A 25160-nucleotide genomic window follows, 5' to 3' on the forward strand; every position below is an offset into this window, starting at 1 on the left:
TCCAGAAAAGGCTGCATGGAAAAGTTAAAGTGTAAATACCAGTATCACTGTTGAATATTTGCACAGCCCTTCATAGTTGACTGATACGACAGAGCAGTCTTGCAGATTCAAGTACCTAGAGGGCCAGGCAGGGAGTATAGGCACTGGGCTAGGTAGGTCTTAGGCAAACTAAAAAAATATATGCACACTAAAACCAGCTTCACCTGTTACCAGGTGGGAGTGAGAGCCTCATGCTACTGAATTTTTCAGTAAATGCCTGACATCTGAGATTCCGTGGTATATATCTTAATTTTAAAGGGCTGAAAATTTATTTAAAACATTTAAATCTTGTGAGAATCAACAAATTATGTCTGCAGGCAAGCTCCCAGACTACCAACAGCGAGTTTGTGTCCTCTCTCTCTTTTAGAATTTAAAAGATTGAGATAATATACTAGCCTGTTACAAGAACACATTAAAAAATGTTTGTTTCTGTTCGATGTGTAATAGGATGGTAACCAAGGACTCTTCTTGCTGCCTCTGTTTCAGCAGGGATGTGAAGACAAGACATATTCGCAGAGGTGGATTTACTCTGAAACTGATGAAGGTAAAGAAAGCATCAGTGTGGATTAGAATCCCCAATTCCTTTTCCAAGGCCTTGGGAGAGCCCTTTAATGTGATTACATGATCATTTATTTTTGGAAAACTTACAAAAGTAATACTTTCTAACAGCAATGCATTAGGATCACAGTCTATTTCCACTTGGAGTTTTCTTTCTTTCACACCTCCCAAAGGATAGGGTGTTGTTATAGTGACTAGGGGCATTTTTTGGAGATCTAGGTAGAAGGATCCATCTAGTAAGACTCCTCAGTCTCAGCAAAATTGACATTTTGAGCCAGGTAATTCTTTGCTATGGTCATTGTCCTATACATTGAAGGATGTTTAGCAGCATTTCTTACCTCTGCTTACTAGATCCTGGTAGCAACCCCCTATTCTCTCACCCACACAGTTGTGACAAATTCCCCTGGAGAGATAACATTGAACCCTCACTCAATTGAGAACCACTGAACTAATGAGAAGTTGGTTTGTGGACACAGCTAGTTTGGGTTGGAATATAATTACATGGTTCCAGGTTACATTTGTGTTACAGTTTACATTCTCTCTAACAGTTTGAGTGTGGGCATGGTTTTCACAAATACTTGACCTTCTCATAGCACCAACTCACATGGGTGCAGAACCAGGATGGCAGATCCCAGCACAGAAGCACATGGGATGAGGCAAAAATAAAAGTTGGAAATGGAACCACAGGCCTGGGTCTGTGGAAATGTCTTCCAAATCTTACAACTCCTGTGTGAAAGAAACTTGATGGAGACTTTCCCAGTTTTGGCAACAATCCTAGACATTTACATGACATTGCTAATAATGTGTTATGATGCTGAAAAAAATATCGAACTTATCATAATACAAATGAATTCCAAAACAACCATGCTAGAAGAAAGACTGGATTGTCTTTCTTTTCACACTATTGAAAATGTTACAAAGTTGTTGTCTTTATAGAAGGAATCAAAGAGTCTATAGCTAAAATTAAAGGAAAAGGCATAATAGAGGAATGTCAGATAGTTAATAATGATATCACATTTTTGAGTTTTATAATGTTTGTAGTATTCATCGGCTTTCAAAAATTTGTTTTGTTGTGATTTATGATATCATTCAAAAAATATTATTTTAGTACCTTGTTTTGTACTATACTTTTATTTTTTTGTAAAGAAGAAAAATCTCATTCCAAATTATAAAAACTTTAGGACACTTAAAACTTAGATTTGCATCTGGATTTTAGATGTCAAAATGAGTTGTGAGATAAATACTTGGAGTCTTTATGAAATAACTTTCTGGATAAAGCTACTGGTTCACTATGAGCTCCTTCACATTTCCTCCTTCCTCTCCCCTCCCCATCTTCCCTCTCAATCCCCAAGGTGAGAAAAAAGAGAATTCCACTTTTTACATTAAATGAAAAGAAATGCATCAAAAAGACCACTCAGAAAGCTTGATGCTTAACTTAGCTCCTGATAGTAGGAGAACAATGGGGCAATACCTGATTGACTCTAAGCTGGAAAACTAAGAGAAAGTCAGCCTAGCTGGCTCTTCAGGCAACTGCAGCCAAGGTGAGGGGCCTGCAATGGGCTGTCTACACTCAGAGTGTTTAGAGGTGTAGAAATGCATAAGCCAGATGTGGGCTGAGCACAAGAGAGAGCTCACATGCAGCTCTTTTACTTCCTGTCCGGTAGGGCTACTCAGAAGTGTGATGGAGCTCCAAGGGAGACCATGTAGAGTGCTCTGAAAATCCCAGGAGTGAGGGGCCACCTCCAGCCAAGAAAAATGTGTCACCACATCACAGAAGTTCTATTAAATCCAGGGAAGAACTTTGAAGAACCTACAAGGATGCCAGTGACACACAATGCCAACCTTTAAACACCAGCCAGACCCAGATGTGTGCAGTAAAGTTATAGCAGTACTGGGTAAGTAAGAAATTTCCTGCGCTTCTTGAGGAATTCAAATTGTCTCTGTTTGCAGATGACCTGATTGTGTATTTAGAAAACCCCATCATCTCAGCCCCAAATCTTCTTAAGCTGACAAGCAACTTCAGCGAAGTCTCAGGATCAAAATCCATGTGCAAAAATCACAAGCTTTCCTATACACCAATAACAGACAGGAAGCCAAATCATGAGTGACCTCCCATTCACGATTGCTACAAAGAGAATAAAATACCAAGGAATTCAACTTACAAGGGATGTGAAGGACATCTTCAAGGAGAACTACAAACTGCTGCTCAAGGAAATAAGAGAGGACACAAACAAATGGAAAAACATTCCATGCTCATGGATAGGAAGAATCAATATCATGAAAATGGCCATACTGCCCAAAATAATTTATAGATTCAATGCTATTCTCATCAATCTACCATTGACTGTCTTCACAGAATTAGCAAAAACTACTTAAAATTTCATATGGACCCAAAAAAGAGCCCATATAGCCAAGACAATCCTAAGCAGAAAGAACAAAGCTGGAGGCATCATGCTTCAAACTATACTACAAAGGCTACAGTAACAAAAACAGCATGGTACTGGTTCGGTACTGGTACCAAAAGAGATATATAGACCAATGGAACAGAACAGAGGCCTCAGAAATACTGCCATACATCTACAACCATCTGATCTTTGACAATTCTGACAAAAACAAGCAATAAGGAAAGGATTCTCTATTTAATAAATAGTGTCGGAAAAACTGGCTTAGCCATATGTGGAAAATTGAAACTAGACCCTTTCCTTATGCCTTATACAAAAATCAACTCAAGATGTATTAATTACTTAAATTTAAGACCTAAAACCACAAAAACCTTAGAGGAAAACCTAGGCAATACCATTCAGGACATAGGCATGGGCAAAGACTTCATGACTAAAACACCAAAAGCAACGGTAACAAAAGCCAAAATTGACAAATGGGATCTAATTAAACTAAGGAGCTCCTGCACAACAAAAAAACTATCATCAGAGTCAACAGGCAACCTACAGAGTGGGAAAAAATTTTTGCAATCTATCCATCTGACAAAGGGCTAATATCCAGAATAGAACTTAAACAAATTTACAAGAAAAAAAAAAAAACATCAAAAAGTGGGCAAAGGATATGAATAGGCACTTCTCAAAAGAAGACATTTGTGGAGCCAACAAACATATGTAAAAAATCTCATCAACACTTGTTATTAGAGAAATGTGAATCAAAACCACAATGAGATACCATCTCACGCCAGTTAGAATGGTGATCATTAAAACTCAGGAAACAACAGATGCTGGAGAGGATGTAGAGAAATAGGAACGCTTTTACACAGTTAGTGGGAGTGTAAATTAGTTCAACCATGTGGAAGACAGTGTGGCGATTCCTCAAGCATCTAGCACTAGAAATACCATTTGACCCAGCCATCCCATTACTGGGTATATACCCAAAGGATTATAAATCATGCTGCTATAAAGACACATGCACATGTATGTTTATTGCAGCACCATTCACAATAGCAAAGACTTGGAACCAACCTAAATGCTCATCAATGATAGACTGGATTAAGAAAATGTGGCACATATACACCACGAAATACTATGCAGCCATAAAAAAGGATAAGTTAATGTCCTTTGTAGGGACATGGTTGAAGCTGGAAACCATCATTCTCAGCAAACTAACACAGGAACAGAAAACCAAACACTGCATGTTCTTACCCATAAGTGGGAGTTGAACAATGAGAACACATGGACACAGGGAGGGGAACATTACACACCAGGGCCTGTCGGGGGGTGTGGGGCTAGGGGAGAGATAGCATTAGGAGAAATACCTAATGTAGGTGATGGATTGATGGGTGCAGCAAACCACCATGGCATGTGTATACCTATGTAACAAACCTGCATGTTCTGCATGTGTATCCCAGAACTTAAAGTATAATAAAAACAAAACTAAACAAAAAAAAAAAAAAAAGGAAAAAGTTTTCTGCGCTTTTTACCTCTCCTTTCTCCCCCAGTTCTTCCATAGTCAGTTGCAGCTAGATGGTTGGGAAGAAAGTAGGGAAGAGCAAAGAGAAGGATGCACATCTATCTGCACTGAAGTCACCAGCCTCAGAGTTCATGTAGCAGGCTTGACTGTGTTTCCTTAGAAAGGCCTGCTTACAAGGCTGGCCCTTGGCTAGTATCTGAAAACTCAGCTTTCAAGAGGGTTTCTGTCTCTCTAACTGACCAGAGTAGCTCACTGTGCCTAAAAAGTTTATGCAAACAATATGTTTTATTCTGAACTCATGCTTTATTTCTGGGAGACTGGAATTTTGGTATGTGTTAATTAGGGGGTGCCTATGTGATAAGCCTCCAGTAAAAACGCTGGAGCTGAGCCTCCCTGGTTAGCAAACTTTCACCTGTGTTGTTACAATTCATTACTGGGGAACTAAGCTCATCCTATGTGACTCTATTAGGAGAGGGTCATGGGAATTGAGTCTAATTTTGCCAAGATTTTGCCTCATGCACTTTTCCCTTTGCTGATTTTGTTTTGTACCTCTTTGCTATAGTAAATCATAGTTATGAGTACCATTACATGATGAATATTATAGGTCTTCCTAGCAAATCATTGAAACTAGGGGTGGTTTGGGGGAATCTCCTGACACACGCCCTAGCTGTGAGGGTGGAGGGAAGTTTTACTTTATAATAAAGACTGACTGTGATTATTACAGTGACTAGACACTTTCGGTGACTGAACTGACACTATATTTCAGTCTTAAAGTGGGCAGAAGTGCCATGGGGCTGATCAAGTTTTCGTCCAGTGATAGAACAACTAACCTCACGAAATAAGTCTCATGAGGTAGTAAAAAACAAAAACAAAATTGCATTCTGGTTACATCCCAGGAGGCAGGCTTGTTTGGCACCTCAGTGCCATGTACATTATTCCATTGAATTCTCATGGTAGCCATGGAAGGCAGGAAGGACAAAGGTTTCATCCTGCTTTACAAGAGATATGAGAGTACGTGGTACATGAGAGTTAAAAAGACTTTCCCAAGTTCACATAACAAAAACTGAAGTTCGGTTCTCCGATTCCAAGAACTGCCTGAGCTTTTTCCACTTTGTCACGTTGACTGGGTACTTATTGCAGAGTGATAAGATCAACCCAAAATTCATTGTCCTATCCTCTAAAAATTAAAAAATCATGACTTAATTGCTCCACCAACCTCTTTTCAAATTATCACTCATGTGTCCTTTGAGATATCTAACTTGTTGGGGAGCTTAGTTTGGACCGGGTCATCTTTCCTACTTCACCTGATGATCTTGGAGCAAACTGATCCATAAGAGAATTGAATCTGCACCTGTGCTCTCACAGGCACAGACAAGCCCTGGGCGGTGGTCTGTGTGTTTTTGTGTTTTTTGGGAGTGGGGGATAATTTTCTCCTACCTGAGTGACATGCTGAATGTGTTCCATCTGTTCTGCTTTGATCAATAGATATGAAATCCAGTCTTTCTGCAAATACTATCAGTTATGGCTCAGCTAGATTAATTTCACAAGATTAAAAACTGAACAAAACTTTCTCAAACACCATCTGTTCAACAATGAGCTCCGCTTTTTCCAGGCACTGTGCTAGATATGATGGATGCAGTAATGAATATAACATAGCTGTTGGGCCAGGGTGTTCAGTGTGGTGGAAAAGATAGACAAAAGAATAAAATAATGATTCCAGTGGGATGTACTATAGCAGGGTCAGAGAACAGGCTATTCAGACAGACTGCTGGCTTGGGGTCATACTCTAGCTCTTCTATTTTCTAGCTTTGTGAGTTTGGGCAAGTTTCTTAACCTTTCTGTTCCTCTGGTTTTTCATCTATAAATATTCAACTAACATCAACTGTAGGTGAAGCTATTCAACAATACACGAGCCAATGATATTAGTGGCTCTGGGTTACAATTGTGACAAGAGAGCAAGTCATTTCTATTAAGAAGTTCCCCTCTCATGTGGGAGATGCATAAATAAACAGACAGCCATTATAATCCAGAATAAGGGTTCCCACGAGGGCAATTAAGGGCTACGTGGGAGCACATTGCTCCCTAAATGTAAAGACTGCTCTTTGTTAACTAATTGTTCTACCTGGTTACAGGCCCCACAAAGAAAGAAGAAACAGACAACCTGAATCATATTCAAAAGAGAGTCTCCACAATAGTGAGGGCTGCAAAACCGGGTGACATGAAAGCCAAGAGAATGAATTACGTAGATTTGTTCAACCTAAGGAAGAAAAGATTCTGCACACGTGAGGGCCGATTTTCAGTCCTCAGAGCTCTCTCCTTTGGAGGCTTCTTTGTTTGGGCCCCACTTCCATTCTTCACATTCAGCAGTTTCTGGGAGACTGATCTTACCATGGCCTGTCCCTCCGTGTTTGTCCCAATCGCATCCAGATGCCTCTCTGGCCTCATCTCCTAGTGTTCCTGTGTCCGGAATTGGTGGGTTCTTCGTCTCACTAACTTCAGGAATGAAGCTGCGGACCCTCGCGGTGAGTGTTACAGTTCTTAAAGGCAGCGTGTCCGGAGTTTGTTCCTTCTGATGTTCAGATGTGTTCGGAGTTTCTTCCTTCTGGTAGGTGCATGGTCTCGTTGGCTCAAGAGTGAAGCTGCAGACCTTCGCGGTGAGTGTTACAGCTCTTAAGACGGCTCCTCTGGAGTTGTTGGTTCCTCCCGGTGGGTTCGTGGTCTCGCTGGCTTCAGGAGTGAAGCTGCAGACCTTCCCGGTGTTACAGCTCATAAAGGAACTGTGGACCCAAAGACTGAGCAGTAGCAAGATTTATTGCAAAGAGGGAAAGAACAAATCTTCCACAGCGTGGAAGGGGACCCCTGCAGGTTGCCACTGCCGGCTGGGGCAGCCTGCTTTTATTCTCTTATCTGGCCCCACCCACATCCTGCTGATTGGTCCATTTTACAGAGAGCCGAGTGGTCTGTTTTGACAGGGCGCTGATTGGTGCATTTACAATCCCTGAGCTAGACACAAAAGTTCTCCACCTCCCCACTAGATTAGATACAGAGTGTGGACACAAAGGTTCTCCAAGTCCCCACCAGAGTAGCTAGATACAGTGTGGATTGGTGCATTCACAAACCCTGAGCTAGACACAGGGTGCTGATTGATGTTTACAAACCTTGAGCTAGATAGAGTGCGGATTGGTGTATTTACAATCCCTTAGCTAGACATAAAGGTTCTCCAAGTCCCCACCAGAGTAGCTAGATACAGAGTGTCCATTGGTGCATTCACAAACCCTGAGCTAGACACAGGGTGCTGATTGGTGTGTTTACAAGCCTTAAGCTAGATACAGAGTGCCAATTGGTGTATTTACAATCCCTTAGCTAGACATAAAGGTTCTCCAAGTCCCCACCAGACTCAGGAGCCCAGCTGGCTTCACCCAGTGGATCCCGCACTGGGGCAGCAGGTGGAGCTGCCTGCCAGTCCCGAGCGGTGCGCCCGCACTCCTCAGCCCTTGGGTGGTCTGTGTGGGCGCCGTGGAGCAGAGGGCGGCAGCAGAGGGCGGCGCTCGTCGGGGAGGCTCGGGCCGCACAGGAGCCCACGGAGGAGGGGGAGGCTCAGGCATGGCGGGCTGCAGGTCCCGAGTCCTGCCCCGCCGGGAGGCAGCTAAGGCTTGGCGACAAATCGAGTGCAGCGCCGGTGGGGCGGCACTGCTGGGGGACCTCCGCAGCTGCTGGCCCAGGTGCTAAGCCCCTCATCGCCCGGGGCCGGCAGGGCCCGCTGGCCTCTCCGAGTGCAGGGCTCGCCAAGCCCACGCCCACCCGGAACTCCAGCTGGCCCGCAAGCGCGGGGCGCAGCCTGGGTTCCACTCGCGCCTCTCCCTCCACACCTCCCTGCAAGCTGAAGGAGCAAGCCCTGGCCTTGGCCAGCCCAGAAAGGGGCTCCCACAGTGCAGCAGTGGGCTGAAGGGCTCCTCAAGAGCGGCCAGAGTGGGCGCCAAGGCCGAGGAGGCGCCGAGAGCGAGTGAGGGCTGCAAGGACTGCCACCATGCTGTCACCTCTCATTCCCTTCACACTTGCACTGCTCTGGCCACAAGGGCATCCTGGTGTTTCTTAAAGCCTCCAGGCACATTTCCTCCTGGGGTCTTTGCATTTGCTGCCTCTTGTGCCAGTTCTGCCTCGCACCAGTTATTCACTTACTTACTCCCTTTGTCCGAAAACTTACTCAATGCCAGAATTCTTCCTATGGCCCTTCACTGTTTTGTTTTGTTTTCAGTAGATCATATCTGTTCCAACCTAGAAAGATAATTCATGTACTTATCTTTATTGTCTGACTTTCCCTACTATAACTTAAGTCCCATGAGAGCAACAAGATTTGTGTTGTCTCATGCTGAGTCCCAGAGCCAATGACATTATCTGACAGTAGGAGTCCCTCGTACATATATGTTGAGCAAAAGCAAACAAGAATGGATTTTATAATAGCCAGTGCTCTTGAAAGATTGAAATGGAGAGCTTGGGATGAAATGAGATCCCTATCATTGGAGGGGTTCAAGCCTAGGTTGGAACAACCTTGGTAGCGATTTTGTAGAGAGCATTCGAGAATTGGGTGGTAATTAAATGTGTTTTGTTCTCTTGAATCACTGACAGAGCCCAGTTTATAAATAGATGAAGGGTAAGTAGCACCATATTTTACAGAAGCAATGCCCTTTCTGTCTGGATCTCAGACTCTGCAGCTAACAGGAAGTACCTAATTGCCTTATGAGTTGGATTTAAAAATAATTATTGATTTGATTAAATATTTATAATTTATTTAAATGCATGTTAATTATTAAATTATGCTTAATGACTAAATCATTTTGCTAATGAAATATTTTTTAATAATTAAAAATTAATCCATGCTGGCTTTATTTTTGATAAATCACAACATCCTAAACCTAATTTTCAGGGTCATATGATTTTAAACATAGACACTAATTACACTGGTGGCATTTTACATTAATTGTATGACCCAGTCTTAAATTGGCATCTTAAAAACTAGAAATAGAAATTTCACTGTCAAAATAAAAACAAATACAGCAATCAGGATGTGTGTTCTGTATGGTCATTATTTTACATATATGATTTTCTTAATGGACAGATAACACTTTCTTTGTTTGTTTCGAGACGAGGTCTCACTATGTTTCCCAGGCTGGACTTCAACTCCTGGGCTCAAGTAATCCTCCCTCCTCAGCCTCCTGAGTAACTGGGATTACAGGCACGTGCCACTGTGCCAGACTAAACAGTGCTCATTTTTAAAAGAATATCACACAGTAGGAAAATAGTCATTTCATCATATCTTCTCCTTAATTTTAGACCACTGAAATTAAGTATTTTTTTTTTACCCACGCTTTCTATGGGCAGTAATCCTTTGCTCCTTCTCCTATGCCCCTTCAGAAACATTGAATTTTACACATTTTTGAGTTCCTCCCAATTTAAAACCTTCAGCATTTTCTCACCACAAAAGGACACAAAGTCTTTTGTTAGTTTTCTGGGGCCTGGCTGTCATACTGTGTTACTGTATCTGCTCCATCCTCATTTCTTATACTTGCCTCTCCATAAAACCCCTGTGTGAAAAGATAGGAAGGTATAGAATTTTAAAATTTTGGACTTTAGAATTTTCAAGTGTCTTACATATCTGTAATTTACAGTGCGTGAATGTGTGTGTGTGTGTGTGTGTGTGTGTTTTAATCTCATTCCAGTTAGTTAACATTGAAGCATCCTTCTTGGCAATACACATTCTAAGTTAGTTAGCCTTTGAAAACCTAATCAGAAGCCTACAGACTAGCAGTGCTATTAGAAGGATGTGCTTATGTCATTGCAGTCGTGGTTTCACAGGTTTGTACTTATCTTCAAACTTGTCAAATTGTATAAATTAAATATACAGCTTTTTTTTGTGTGTCAATCATACCTCGGTAAAGTGGTTTGCAAAAACGATTCAACTTTCTTCATGAATGATCAACACTAGAGAGTTTATTAATTAGTATGAGAGTTGTTAGACATAATTTTTAAACTGGTGAAATGAACGAGTCCAAGAATATGAATTGGCCAGATGGATTTTAAGGCCTCTGCCATTGCATGAACACATTATAACAATCCATTGATGAAATTACTCTGCTTCAGAATAAATTTGTCAGAGTACATAAAAGAAAGAACAGAAATGTTATTGAGCTAGTACAGTTTGTTAACTTCCTTTTTTTTTCTTTACAGAAACTAATAAACATTTGAATATCTGACCAAATTTGCTCAGAGACTAGCTTTCTGGGAATATGACAGCCGGTAGAAAGACCCAAAGGGGAGACCTTGCACACTCACCAAACTCCAACCATTAAAAGCTACTTGTAGTTAACTCAAAATCTTTTAACTGTGAGCAACCATGTGGGCTAACGTTGATGAAGATATGCCCTTCAGATTCCCTGTGAACTTCGAAACTTGCAAAAATCCTAGCAGTTGAAGTACATGATAACTATCAGAAACATTTGCCAAGAAGTAAAAAAATAAACTATATGATTTACACTACATTAAGTGAGCTATGAATTTTCTAAAATTAACTAATAGCTTATATGCAAGCAGCAACTATCCTTCAAATGAATTATGTTCCCAAAATGTAATTGTATATGGGTCATTGAAATTCAACACCTTGTATTCATATAAATATTATTGTGAATGGTGGTTAAGTATCTTATTTAGGCCATGAACCTGCCTAACATGATGTAAACAGAAATACTACAACTGCAAAGACAAATCAGCTAATTTAAGAATCTAACTACTAAATAATACCAAAATATGTAAGTCTTGATGAAGAAGTATGATTTTATTTCTTTGAGTAATTGAATTCATTTATTTGAATATGAGCTTAAAAATATGGAGGATAGGATTTCTAAAAGAAAATTCTGGGCAAATTTGTGAGTTTAAATGTTGAGGACACTTAAAATTTTCTTTATAGAAAGTTTGAGTTAGGTTGCTTGGATGTTCAGAAAAGTAACAAACTAAGCAGGGAGATAGAAGTTCTTAAAATAATTGGATAAAACATGAAGAAGGTGGGGAGGACTAAATTAGCTAAGGGGAATGTATATAATTATGGAAGAAAACATTTACCTGGGATGATATTAACTTAGCTATAACTAGAGGTAAAATGTTGAGAGAAAAAAAAATGAAATAGTATGGTTTAGGTGATTTATCCTGAAAGAGAGAGAAGGGAGGCGATTGTGATAGAAGAAAACCTTCTAGGGAATAGATTTCTAACCTCATCACCAGGGCATGGTTAGCTGAAGACAACTGGTTGGTCCTTAGCAGCTACACCTGAGATCCCTGAGCCATGGGGCAGCAGCATGCAATGGTTCTCACCCTTTGAATCTTCATTTCTATTGCTTTATGTTTATAAGTCACAGATTTTCAATACATCTGTAGCAGAATTTATTGTCTGCCCTCAAAACCTCAACTTTAAAATCTGGGGTCTTGTCCAGGCACAGTAGCTCAAGCCTGCAATCCCAGCACTTTGGGAGGCCCAGGTGGGTGGATCATTTGAGGTCAGCAGTTTGAGACTAGCCTGGCCAACTTGGTGAAAATAAAAATACAAAAAATTAGCTGGGTGTGGTGGCGGGCGCCTGCAATCCCAGATACTCAGGAGGCTGAGGCAGGAGAATCACTTAAATCCTGGAGGTGGAGGTTGCAGTGAGCTGAGATCACACCACTGCACTCCAGCCTGGGTGACAGAGCAAGACTCCACCTCAAAAAAAATAATAAAAATAAAATAAAATGGCGGGGAGCCAAGATGGCTGAATAGGAAGAGCTCCGGTCTACAGCTCCCAGTGTGAGCGACGCAGAAGACGGGTGATTTCTGCATTTCCATCTGAGGTACCAGTTCATCTCACTAGGGAGTGCCAGACAGTGGGTGCAGGTCAGTGGGTGCGCGCACCATGCGCGAGCCGAAGAAGGGCGAGGCATTGCCTCACTCAGGAAACGCAAGGGGTCAGGGAGTTCCCTTTCCTAGTCAAAGAAAGGGGTGACAGACGGCAGCTGGAAAATCGGGTCACTCCCACCCGAATACTGTGCTTTTCCGACGGGCTTAAAAAACGGCACACCAGGAGATTATATCCCGCACCTGGCTCACAGGGTCCTATGCCCACGGAGTCTCGCTGATTGCTAACACAGCAGTCTGAGATCAAACTGCAAGGCAGCAGCGAGGCTGGGGGAGGGGCGCCCGCCATTGCCCAGGCTCCCTTAGGTAAACAAAGCAGCCGGGAAGCTCCAACTGGGTGGAGCCCACCAGAGCTCAAGGAGGCCTGCCTGCCTCTGTAGGCTCCACCTCTGGGGGCAGGGCACAGACAAACAAAAAGACAGCAGTAACCTCTGCAGACTTAAATGTCCCTGTCTGACAGCTTTGAGGAGAGCAGTGGTTCTCCCAGCATGCAGCTGGAGATCTGAGAACGGGCAGACTGCCTCAAGTGGGTCCCTGACCTCTGACCCCCCGAGCAGCCTAACTGGGAGACACCCCCCAGTAGGGGCAGACTGATACCTCACACGGCCAGGTACTCCTCTGAGACAAAACTTCCAGAGGAACGATCAGACAGCAGCAGTCGCAGATCACAAAAATCCGCGGTTCTGCAGACACTGCTGCTGATACCCAGGCAAACAGGGTCTGGAGTGGACCTGTAGCAAACTCCAACAGACCTGCAGCTGAGGGTCCTGTCTGTTAGAAGGAAAACTAACAAACAGAAAGGACATCCACACCAAAAACCCATCTGTACGTCACCATCATCAAAGACCAAAAGTAGATTATACCACAAAGATGGGGAAAAAACAGAGGAGAAAAACTGGAAACTCTAAAAAGCAGAGTGCCTCTCCTCCTCCAAAGGAATGCAGTTCCTCACCAGCAACGGAACAAAGCTGGATGGAGAATGACTTTGATGAGCTGAGAGAAGAAGGCTTCAGACGATCAAATTACTCTGAGCTATGGGAGGATATTCAAACCAAAGGCAAAGAAGTTAAAAACTTTGAAAAAAATTTAGAAGAATGTATAACTAGAATAACCAATACAGAGAAGTGCTTAAAGGAGCTGATGGAGCTGAAAACCAAGGCTCGAGAACTACGTGAAGAATGCAGAAGCCTCAGGAGCCGATGCGATCAACTGGAAGAAAGGGTATCAGCGATGGAAGATGAAATGAATGAAATGAAGCGAGAAGGGAAGTTTAGAGAAAAAAGAATAAAAAGAAACGAGCAAAGCCTCCAAGAAATATGGGACTATGTGAAAAGACCAAATCTACGTCTGATTGGTGTACCTGAAAGTGACGGGGAGAATGGAACCAAGTTGGAAAACACTCTGCAGGATATTATCCAGGAGAACTTCCCCAATCTAGCAAGGCAGGCCAACATTCAGATTCAGGAAATACAGAGAACACCACAAAGATACTCCTCGAGAAGAACAACTCCAAGACACATAATTGTAAGATTCACCAAAGTTGAAATGAAGGAAAAAATGTTAAGGGCAGCCAGAGAGAAAGGTCGCGTTACACTCAAAGGGAAGCCCATCAGACTAACAGCAGATCTCTCAGCAGAAACTCTACAAGCCAGAAGAGAGTGGGGGCCAATATTCAACATTCTTAAAGAAAAGAATTTTCAACCCAGAATTTCATATCCAGCCAAACTAAGCTTCGAAAATGAAGGAGAAATAAAATACTTTACAGACAAGCAAATGCTGAGAGATTTTGTCACCAACCAGGCCTGCCCTAAAACAGCTCCTGAAGGAAGCGCTAAACATGGAAAGGCACAACCGGTACCAGCTGCTGCAAAATCATGCCAAAATGTAAAGACCATCGAGACTAGGAAGAAACTGCATCAACTAACGAGCAAAATAACCAGCTAACATCATAATGACAGGATAAAATTCACACATAAGACTGTTAACTTTAAATGTAAATGGACTAAATGCTCCAATTAAAAGACACAGACTGGCAAATTGGATAAAGAGTCAAGACCCATCAGTGTGCTGTATTCAGGAAACCCATCTCACATGCAGAGACACACATAGGCTCAAAATAAAGGGATGGAGGAAGATCTACCAAGCAAATGGAAAACAAAAGAAGGCAGGGGTTGCAATCCTAGTCTCTGATAAAGCAGACTTTAAAACAACAAAGATCAAAAGAGACAAAGAAGGCCATTACATAATGGTAAAGGGATCAAGTCAACAAGAAGAGCTAACTATGCTAAATGTATATGCACCCAATACAGGAGCACCCAGATTCATAAAGCAAGTCCTGAGTGACCTACAAAGAGACTTAGACTCCCAAACATTAATAATGGGAGATTTTAACACCTCCCTGTCAACATTAGACAGATCAACAAGACAGAAAGTCAACAAGGATACCCAGGAATTGAACTCAGCTCTGCACCAAGCGGACCTAATAGACATCTACAGAACTCTCCACCCCATATCAACAGAATATACATTTTTTTCAGCGCCACACCACACCTATTCCAAAATTGACCACATAGTTGGAAGTAAAGCTCTCCTCAGCAAATGTAAAAGAACAGAAATTATAACAAACTATCTCTCAGATCACAGTGCAATCAAACTAGAACTCAGGATTAAGAATCTCATTCAAAACTGCTCAACTACATGGAAACTGAACCACCTGCTCCTGAATGACTACTGCGTACATAATGAAATGAAGGCAGAAATAAAGATGTTCTTTGAAACCAACGAGAACAAAGACACAACATACCAGAATCTCTGGGATCATTCAAACAGTGTGTAGAAGGAAATTTATAGCACTAAATGCCCACAAGAGAAAGCAGGAAAGATCCAAAATTGACACCCTAACATCACAATTAAAAGAACTAGAAAAGCAAGAGCAAACACATGCAAAAGCTAGCAGAAGGCAAGAAATAACTAAAATCAGAGCAGAACTGAAGGAAATAGAGACACAAAAACCCTTCAAAAAATTAATGAATCCAGGAGCTGCTTTTTTGAAAGGATCAACAAAATTGATAGACCGCTAGCAAGACTAATAAAGAAAAAAAGAAGAATCAAATAGATGCAATAAAAAATGATAAAGGGGATATCATCACCGATCCCACAGAAATACAAACTACCATCAGAGAATACTACAAACACCTCTACACAAATAAACTAGAAAATCTAGAAGAAATGGATAAATTCCTCGACACATACACTCTCCCAAGACTAAACCAGGAAGAAGTTGAATCTCTGAATAGACCAATAACAGGAGCTGAAATTGTGGCAATAATCAATAGCTTACCAACCAAAAAGAGTACAGGACCAGATGGATTCACAGCCGAATTCTACCAGAGGTACAAGGAGGAACTGGTACCATTCCTTCTGAAACTATTCCAATCAATAGAAAAAGAGGGACTCCTCCCTAACTCATTTTATGAGGCCAGCATCATCCTGATACCAAAGCCGGGCAGAGACACAACCAAAAAAGAGAATTTTAGACCAATATCCTTGATGAATATTGATGCAAAAATCCTCAATAAAATACTGGCAAACCGAATCCAGCAGCACATCAAAAAGCTTATCCACCATGATCAAGTGGGCTTCATCCCTGGGATGCAAGTCTGGTTCAATATATGCAAATCAATAAATGTAATCCAGCATATAAACAGAACCAAAGACAAAAACCACATGATGATCTCAAAAGATGCAGAAAAGTCCTTTGACAAAATTCAACAACACTTCATGCTAAAAACTCTCAATAAATTAGGTATTGATGGGACGTATCTCAAAATACTAAGAGCTATCTATGACAAACCCACAGCCAATATCATACTGAATGGGCAAAAACTGGAAGCAATGGCTTTGAAAACTGGCACAAGACAGGGATGCCCTCTCTCACCACTCCTATTCAACATAGTGTTGGAAGTTCTGGCCAGGGCAATTAGGCAGGAGAAGGAAATAATGGGTATTCAATTAGGAAAAGAGGAAGTCAAATTGTCCCTGTTTGCAGACGACATGATTGTATATCTAGAAAACCCCATTGTCTCAGCCCAAAATCTCCTTAAGCTGATAAGCAACTTCAGCAAAGTCTCAGGATACAAAATCAATGTACAAAAATCACAAGCATTCTTATACACCAATAACGGACAAACAGAGAGCCAAATCGTGAGTGAACTCCCATTCACAATTGCTTCAAAGAGAATAAAATACCTAGGAATCCAGCTTACAAGGGACATGAAGGACCTCTTCAAGGAGAACTACAAACCACTGCTCAAGGAAATAAAAGAGGATACAAACAAATGGAAGAACATTCCATGCTCATGGGTAGGAAGAATCAATATCGTGAAAATCTCCATACTGCCCAAGGTAATTTATAGATTCAATGCCATCCCCATCAAGCTACCAATGACTTTCTTCACAGAATTGGAAAAAACTACTTTAAAGTTCATATGGAACCAAAAAAGAGCCCGCATCGCCAAGTCAATCCTAAGCCAAAAGAACAAAGCTGGAGGCATCACACTACCTGACTTCAAACTATACTACAAGGCTACAGTAACCAAAACAGCATGGTACTGGTACCAAAACAGAGATATAGATCAATGGAACAGAGCAGAGCCCTCAGAAATAATGCCGCATAGCTACAACTATCTGATCTTTGACAAACCTGAGAAAAACAAGCAATGGGGAAAGGATTCTCTATTTAATAAATTGTGCTGGGAAAACTGGCTAGCCATATGTAGAAAGCTGAAACTGGATCCCTTCCTTACACCTTATACAAAAATCAATTCAAGATGGATTAAAGACTTAAACATTAGACCAAAAACCATAAAAACCCTAGAAGAAAACCTAGGCATTACCAATCAGGACATAGGCATGGGCAAGGACTTCATGTCTAAAACACCAACAAAAGCCAAAATTGACAAATGAGATCTAATTAAACTAAAGAGCTTCTGCACAGCAAAAGAAACTACCATCAGAGAGAACAGGCAACCTACAAAATGGGAGAAAATTTTCGCAACCTACTCATCTGACAAAGGGCTAATATCCAGAATCTACAAGGAACTCCAACACATTTACAAGAAAAAAACAAACAACCCCATCAAAGAGTGGGCAAAGGACATGAACAGACACTTCTCAAAAGAAGACATTTATTCAGCCAAAAGACACATGAAAAAATGCTCACCATCACTGGCCATCAGAGAAATGCAAATCAAAACCACAATGAGATACCATCTCACACCAGTTAGAATGGCAATCATTAAAAAGTCAGGAAACAACAGGTGCTGGAGAGGATGTGGAGAAATAGGAAGACTTTTACACTGTTGGTGGGACTGTAAACTAGTTCAACCATTGTGGAAGTCAGTGTGGCGATTCCTCAGGGATCTAGAACTAGAAATACCATTTGACCCAGCCATCCCATTACTGGGTATCTACCCAAAGGACTATAAATCATGCTGCTATAAAGACACATGCACACATATGTTTATTGTGGCATTATTCACAATAGCAAAGACTTGGAACCAACCCAAATGTCCAACAATGATAGACTGGATTAAGAAAATGTGGCACATATACACCACGGAATACTATGCAGCCATAAAAAATGATGAGTTCATGTCCTTTGTAGGGACATGGATGAAATTGGAAATCATCATTCTCAGTAAACTATCGCAAGAACAAAAAACCAAACACCGCATATTCTCACTCATAGGTGGGAATTGAACAATGAGAACACATGGACACAGGAAGGGGAACATCGCACTCTGGGGACTGTTGTGGGGTGGGGGGAGGGGGGCGGGATAGCATTGGGAGATATACCTAATGCTAGATGACGAGTTGGTGGGTGCAGCGCACCAGCATGGCACATGTATACATATGTAACTAACCTGCTCATTGTGCACATGTACCCTAAAATTTAAGGTATAATAATAATAAAATAAAATAAAAAATAAAAATAAAATAAACATAAAATGAAATCTGGAGTCTTAACTTTTAGGCTCATTATTCATTTAATATAGACTCGAATTATAATTCATGAATCAAATTTCAGTCATGTTCCTGAGAGAGTAACTAAACAATGCAAAACAAAATGAAGTAATAAAACCCTATTCTTACACAACTAACTTATGAACTAGTGCTAGTCCTTATTTTAAAACATAATATAACACGGAAAGAAGGAAGTAACTTCAGTAATTGAGTACCTACTATGTGCCAGACACTGTAATGAGCATGTTCTTTATGCTGTCTGCCTTGTTTAAATTCTGTGAAGATATTATTTTTTCTCCATTTTACAAGCAATGAAGACAAAAGCCAGATACATAATATAAAGCATGGACAGTCACAGAGTGAGGAAATGGTGGTTCTTGCATTCAAAACTCGGACTCTGTGCCATTATGCCATACCGCTTCTCAATCTACTAAGTTCTAACAGGTATCGCATCTAAAGGAAGAAAAGATTTGTCACACTTAACGTCAGAAGACAGGAGAATCAGTCACTTTTTAGATTTATCAAGTTGAATTGCAGGAGGATGGCAGTTGTTGAATGCTCTGTCTGTCATTGTTGCCAAATACCATGGCCAGACAAAAGTTCCATTCTAAATGACCCAATTGTCCAATAGAGATAGAAGCTGGCCCTGTCATAAACCAGGCTGGGAGCAGGTTCTATACCCGCTAACCAGCAGTGCGATTGTTGCTGATATCAAAGTTTCTATAAAGCCCATAAAAGATCATGCCAATCTGAGAAATCACATGCTAAAGGAAATCATTAATGCACCAAAAATTCTAGTATATTTTTTTTCCAAGAGAAGGTGCTAACATCCAAAACATTGGCCAAATGCATTTCATATTTGTAGCTGTCTTGTGTTTACTTGAGCACAAGTAAAATCTTTCCATATGTACTGACAGGAGCCAGTTTTGATTTTCTGTTTATCTCTGAGTTTGCCTTCTGGGAAAAAAAAAAAAGACAGGTTTCTTTTCTATCATCAAAGGTAGTGATTATAGGAAATCAAATCCAAAAGTTAATAATAGGAATTCATTGCTACAAGTATGTATTGAATGATGCTCATTCTGTCAACAAAGGTGTATTAAGCACCTATTCTATACAAATCCCTCTGAGGATACAAAAAGAAAAAGATGGACTGTGCCTTAGAGAATTCCAGACTGCAGAAATAGAGATGAAGACATTCACATACAAATAACTCTAATAGTGGGAAGAAATAAAATCAGCCTCATAAAAGAAGTACACATAAAATCTAGCCTGTTTGGTGTACTTGGAGTTTAAAAGGCAGTGCATGGGTTTTGGGGTCTAAAATATCTGAGTTAGAATCCTGGCTTGGACATTTATTATGGCATTGGGTACACAATCATGCTGAATCTCAATTACCTGTGTGTAAAATGGTTCCAGTGTCACCTATTTCACAGTGTAAGGTTTAAAGGGCAAAATGTATGCAAATTGCTTAATGCAGAGCTAGGCAGAAATTGCTATTAGAAAGCATGAAAAGATTCTTTTATGGAAAAGTTTCATGAAAGAAGTGACACTTAAACTGGGTCTTGAAGCTGGATGGAAGAAATGACATTATCAAAAGAGCAGAGATAGGAGAGCACATAGTACATTAAGGGAACAAAGTGGCTTAATTTCTTAGGAGTGGCATAATGATGCAGTAGGAACAGTGAGAACTAAAGCTAAAGAGATGGCTGGATTGTTAAGGTGTATTAATCTGAATGTTGGACTAAAGGACTTTAGACCTGGAAGTTTCCAAATGGTAGCCTATAGGTTAAACCCAACCTGCCACCTATTTCAGTATGGCTCATGACCTAAGATGGGTTGTTATATTTTTTAAAAGTTTGGAAAAAAATAAAAAGAATATGGACATTTTATGAAATTCAAATTTCAGTGTTCATAAATAATGTTTTGTTTGAATGTAGTCAACGCATTTTTTAATATATTGTCTCCGGCTGCTTCAGCACTACAATGGCAGAAGACAGAGTTGAGTAGTTGCAACAGGCATCATCCGGCCCCCAAAGCTAAGGATATTGGCTATCTGATCATTTATGGAGCAAGTTTGCCAATCCTTGATTGAGAAGGTCTTTTGTAGGCAATGGGTCTACACTACAATTAAGGTTTTTGAACAGAGAGGTAATGAGCAAGGAGATGTTTACAAAATTAAATTTGCAGTTGAATTTGAGAAGAGAAGGGCAAGATCTGTGATACTTCAGATGCAGGTGATATAACTGGCCAAGAATGAGGTCAGGAAGAATAAAAAAGAAGGGGACTGTTGTATTATAGAAACATTTAAGGCAGCCGCAAGCCTGGTCATTCTCTATTTCTGTGTGTCTCATGTCAGCATTTTCAATTCAATTTAGAAGCGTATATTATATATTAAAATATTTCACCCACAAAACACCTACTCAGAGAAAGAAAGTGGGAAAGAATTCTGTTTACCCAGGGGAAGAAAGGACCCTAATGGGCTTAGTGGCCTAGCTGGGAGCAGCAGGTTTATGATAATGGCCCAAAGCAGAGGGAGGATTGGGAGATGCTCCAAGAATTGAATTGTCTGGCATATTTCCTTCTGCGTATAAACTGGAACTAATCCTCTAGGCAAACGTGGTATCCTGGGCTGCCACCATCCATCTTTTTTCCCCATGGAACAAAAATGCTTTGTGAAAGGAGGATATTTATCTCTATGGAACTGGTATAACCCTAGATGAGGAGTGAATATTTTGGGATCAGGCGCTCAACTAAAAAGAGCCCAGTAACTAGCCCAGCTCATCTTTGTTCCAGTGTTAAATATTTTATAGACACCAGACACTGGGGCAGCATTAAATACAGACCATTATCAGTAGCAGACAGAAGAAATTAGAGAAAGCTTATCAGACCGAGGTGTTTTGTTTACCACTAGTCATTTAAAAAATTATATTTGCATTCTATACATTTTGGAATTTTTAAGTACAACAGAGTTGCTTTCCCATGAACAAATGATAATATAAGATGAACTAAATGTCACATCAATATTTATTATTGTACAGATATTGTTATTATATATTTATAACACGATTGACTTTCCTTCAAAGGTTTCTATGGGCATAACATGCATGTGCATTGGATATCCTCTTACTTTCTGGACTTCAAATGCTGTATTTAGTTATTTTGATAAGTACATTACTCTAGAACAAGTAACTTAATTTTTTTGTTGGGTAAATGTGGTTATCATGCAGCTCTGCAGGTGTAGTTGTACAAACTGATTGCTGGATTGTAAGGAAAAGAATTATCGACCGGGCATGGTGGCTCATGCCTGTAATCCCAGCACTTTGGGAAAGAATTATTGGCTGGGCATGGTGGTTCACGCCTGTACTCCCAGCACTTTGGGAGGCTGAGGTGGTGGATCACCTGAGGTCAGGAGTTCAAGACCAGCCTGGCCAACATGGTGAAACCCCGTCTCTACTAAAAAGACAAAAAATTAGCCATGTGTGGTGGCATGCACCTGTAGTCCCAGCTACTTGGGAGGCTGATAGGAGAATTGCTTGAACCCAGGGGGCAGAGGTTGCAGTGAGCCCACATCGTGGCACTGCAATCCAGCCTGGGCAACAGATCAAAACTCTGTCTCAAAAAAAAAAAAAAGAAGAAGAATTATCTGGTGATATGGCAAGTGGTTTTCTAAGTTGCAGAAATTAGCCTGTGGTTTTATATTTAATTTGTTCAATGCTGACTCTGCCATTTGCCAACCATTTGACTTTGGGCAAATGTAGTGTACTCACTGATCAGCTATTTAGCCTCCATTCCCCTTCTTCCCTCCTACAAGCACCCAGTGTTTGTTCACATATGCATCTGTTATGACTCAGAGGAAAGTGGTTTCATTTCTAGCTCTAGGAATGGCCCTTATTGTTAGCATTCTAGCACATATGTCCTTGAGCAGCAGTTATTGATTTAGGAGTTATCTTATAACCTACATTGTCCTAGACATCTTGAAAAGAAGAACAGATAGCTCATACCCAGGAGGAAGGAGCATTCTTCCCTACGCTGGACAGGAAAAAGGAAACATGTAGCTCAGATTGTCACCATGACCCATGTGTATGAACATCAAGGGATACAGATATAAGATGAAGCTGGCATTTAGGTCCTTGTATGACACCTAGGGAGAGCTCAGCCACTGTGCTCTCATTTGCAGGTGATAACGAATATTTCCTTATTGATGGAGTTTGAAGAGGGGCTTCAGTTACTTACAACCAAAGCATTCTAGTGGATGGTTAAAATGCCTTAAAACTAAGCTCACTCATCTTTAAGTATCTACTTCATAGGATTTTTTTGAGGATTGATGGAGAGTAAATAATTGATTTAGCAAACACTCCATTTTATATTCCCCTTAGTAGACAATATAGTTCTCAGACCGAATATTAGATACTTCATCATATTTGTTGATTCACAGTTTATGTGAAATCTACTCTATTTGCCAACTGTTCACTGGCTTTGTTTTGATTTTCTCTTTGTTTCTACATTTGCTTTAGTACGTTTACCAGATTAGAGAATCATGGTTTCAGCATCTGCTTTGAGAAATGAACACTCCCCTTACTTCCCAAGCCTCTTGCTCTTTTACTGCTCCTTCCATCTTTAAAATAAGATGGAAAACTAGGAAACAGAGGTTATACTCTTTTTCTAGCTCTAGTGAAAAGGCTAGTCATATGAGAAAATAATTTTCACATTTTTTTTTGTTTGTCAGTGAGAATATTTTTACTTAGCATTGCTAGCTAGCAGCAGAGTTAATCCTTCCCCCTATTTTTGGTCTTAATTTTGTTGGTCTGTTTTCCCACCTTATGGGGAAAATAAACCAATAAAACAATTCTGTGAGGAGAGCGCTCACAATAAGTTGCTGTTGGTTTTACTAATTTGCAGAATGTGGTTTGTTGAGAGGGATATGTTAGTCTATCATTATTAGTCTCACTCTCTACATTTTTGAGCGGTTGTCTTTATTTTTTTTTTGCATTAGCATTTCTTTATTAACCCACATCTGGGGCCTGATGGTGGGTGTATAGTTGTAATAATGTTATTACGTTTGCTGGTGTAGGCCACAGGAGCCCAGGTGACACAGTCTTGGATAATGTCTTTAATTGCTTTGTTAAGTGATATATATTTTTTAGACCTTTCATTAAGTAAGTTCTCTTTGTGATAGGCTTGTAACAATTGCCCTAGGCCAGTAGATTTCAAAGTGCTTTCACTCTAGGGATGTTTAGAGGTGCTCTAGGGAGTCATAGAGAAAAATGAGGTATGAGGTAGAAATCAAAGTCGTGAGGCACCGGCTGGTGGATGCCTCCTTAGAACATATTTCAGCAGAGCCCTCTGACAGTCATCACCAGGGGATTGGAAGCAGATTGAAGATGAAGTCTCTTTGCTAGTCTGGGTGTAAAATCATTTTTAAAAGTGCTACGGTCTGAATGTCTGCATCCCCTCAAGATTTGTATTTTGGTATCGTAACCCCCAAGGTTTTAGGTTATTAGGAGGTGGAGCCTTTGAGAAGTGAGCAGGTCATGGGTGGAGTCATCATGAAAGGGATTGGTGCCTTTATAAAAGGGGCCCAAGAGAGCTGTCTTGTCCCTTCAGCCACGTGAGCACACAATGAGAAGATGGCCTTTATGAATCAGAGAGGGGGCTCTCACCAGACACTGAATCTACCAGCACCTTGATCTTAAACTTCTCAGCTTCCAGAACTCTACTGTGAAAAATACATTTGTCTTGCTCATAAGCTACCCAGTTTATATTTTGTTATAGCAGCCTGAACAGACTAAGACAAAAAGGTATCTGGGTGTCTGATCAAAGTGAAAGCAAGAGTTCTAGATGGATAGCAAGAGCAGGAGAGGTCTGACTGTGGAGTTCTGACTGTAGGGGACAGCATCTAACCCTTTTTCTTTTCTTTTTATTATTATTATTATTATTTAAGTTTTAGGGTACATGTGCACAATGTGCTGGTTAGTTACATATGTATACATGTGCCATGCTGGTGTGCTGCACCCATTAACTCGTCATTTAGCATTAGGTGTATCTCCTAATGCTATCCCTCCCCCCTCCCCCCACCCCACAACAGTCCCCAGAGTGTGATGTTCCCCTTCCTGTGTCCATGTGTTCTCATTGTTCAATTCCCATCTATGAGTGAGAACATGCGGTGTTTGGTTTTTTGTCCTTGCGATAGTTTACTGAGAATGATGATTTCCAATTTCATCCATGTCCCTACAAAGGACATGAACTCATCATTTTTTATGGCTGCATAGTATTCCATGGTGTATATGTGCCACATTTTCTTCATCCAGTCTATCATTGTTGGACATTTGGGTTGGTTCCAAGTCTTTGCTATTGTGAATAGTGCTGCAGTAAACACATGTGTGCATGTGTCTTTATAGCAGCATGATTTATAGTCCTTTGGGTATATACCCAGTAATGGGATGGCTGGGTCAAATGGTATTTCTAGTTCTAGATCCCTGAGGAATAAATCGGCTTTGTGACAGGCCCTGAACTAAGCCTTTAAAAAACATTATTTCATTCAGTCCTTATAACTACCTATGGGTGGGTATTATCATCTCTCTTTAAGTTTTGGAGTTGTAAACCAATGGGTTCAAGGTGATTCTGCTTGTAAATAAAGAGACAAAAGATAGGACTGCCAGGCTTCAAAGCTACAATATGAGTTTTACAAGAT

General features: G+C 40.7%; 1 long non-coding RNA gene across 1 annotated transcript in view; it reads left to right on the forward strand.

Moving 5' to 3' along the window:
- The window catches only part of LOC134740045 (uncharacterized), a 338647-nt gene that overhangs the window by 166964 nt on the left and 146523 nt on the right, over positions 1 to 25160 (forward strand). The window contains exon 3 of the long non-coding RNA XR_010127287.1: positions 6642 to 7031. This is a non-coding gene — a long non-coding RNA (uncharacterized LOC134740045). The remainder of the gene's footprint in view (positions 1 to 6641; positions 7032 to 25160) is intronic.

This window comes from Pongo pygmaeus, chromosome 7 (assembly GCF_028885625.2).
Source record: "Pongo pygmaeus isolate AG05252 chromosome 7, NHGRI_mPonPyg2-v2.0_pri, whole genome shotgun sequence".
In the NCBI taxonomy this organism is placed as follows: Eukaryota; Metazoa; Chordata; class Mammalia; order Primates; family Hominidae; genus Pongo; species Pongo pygmaeus.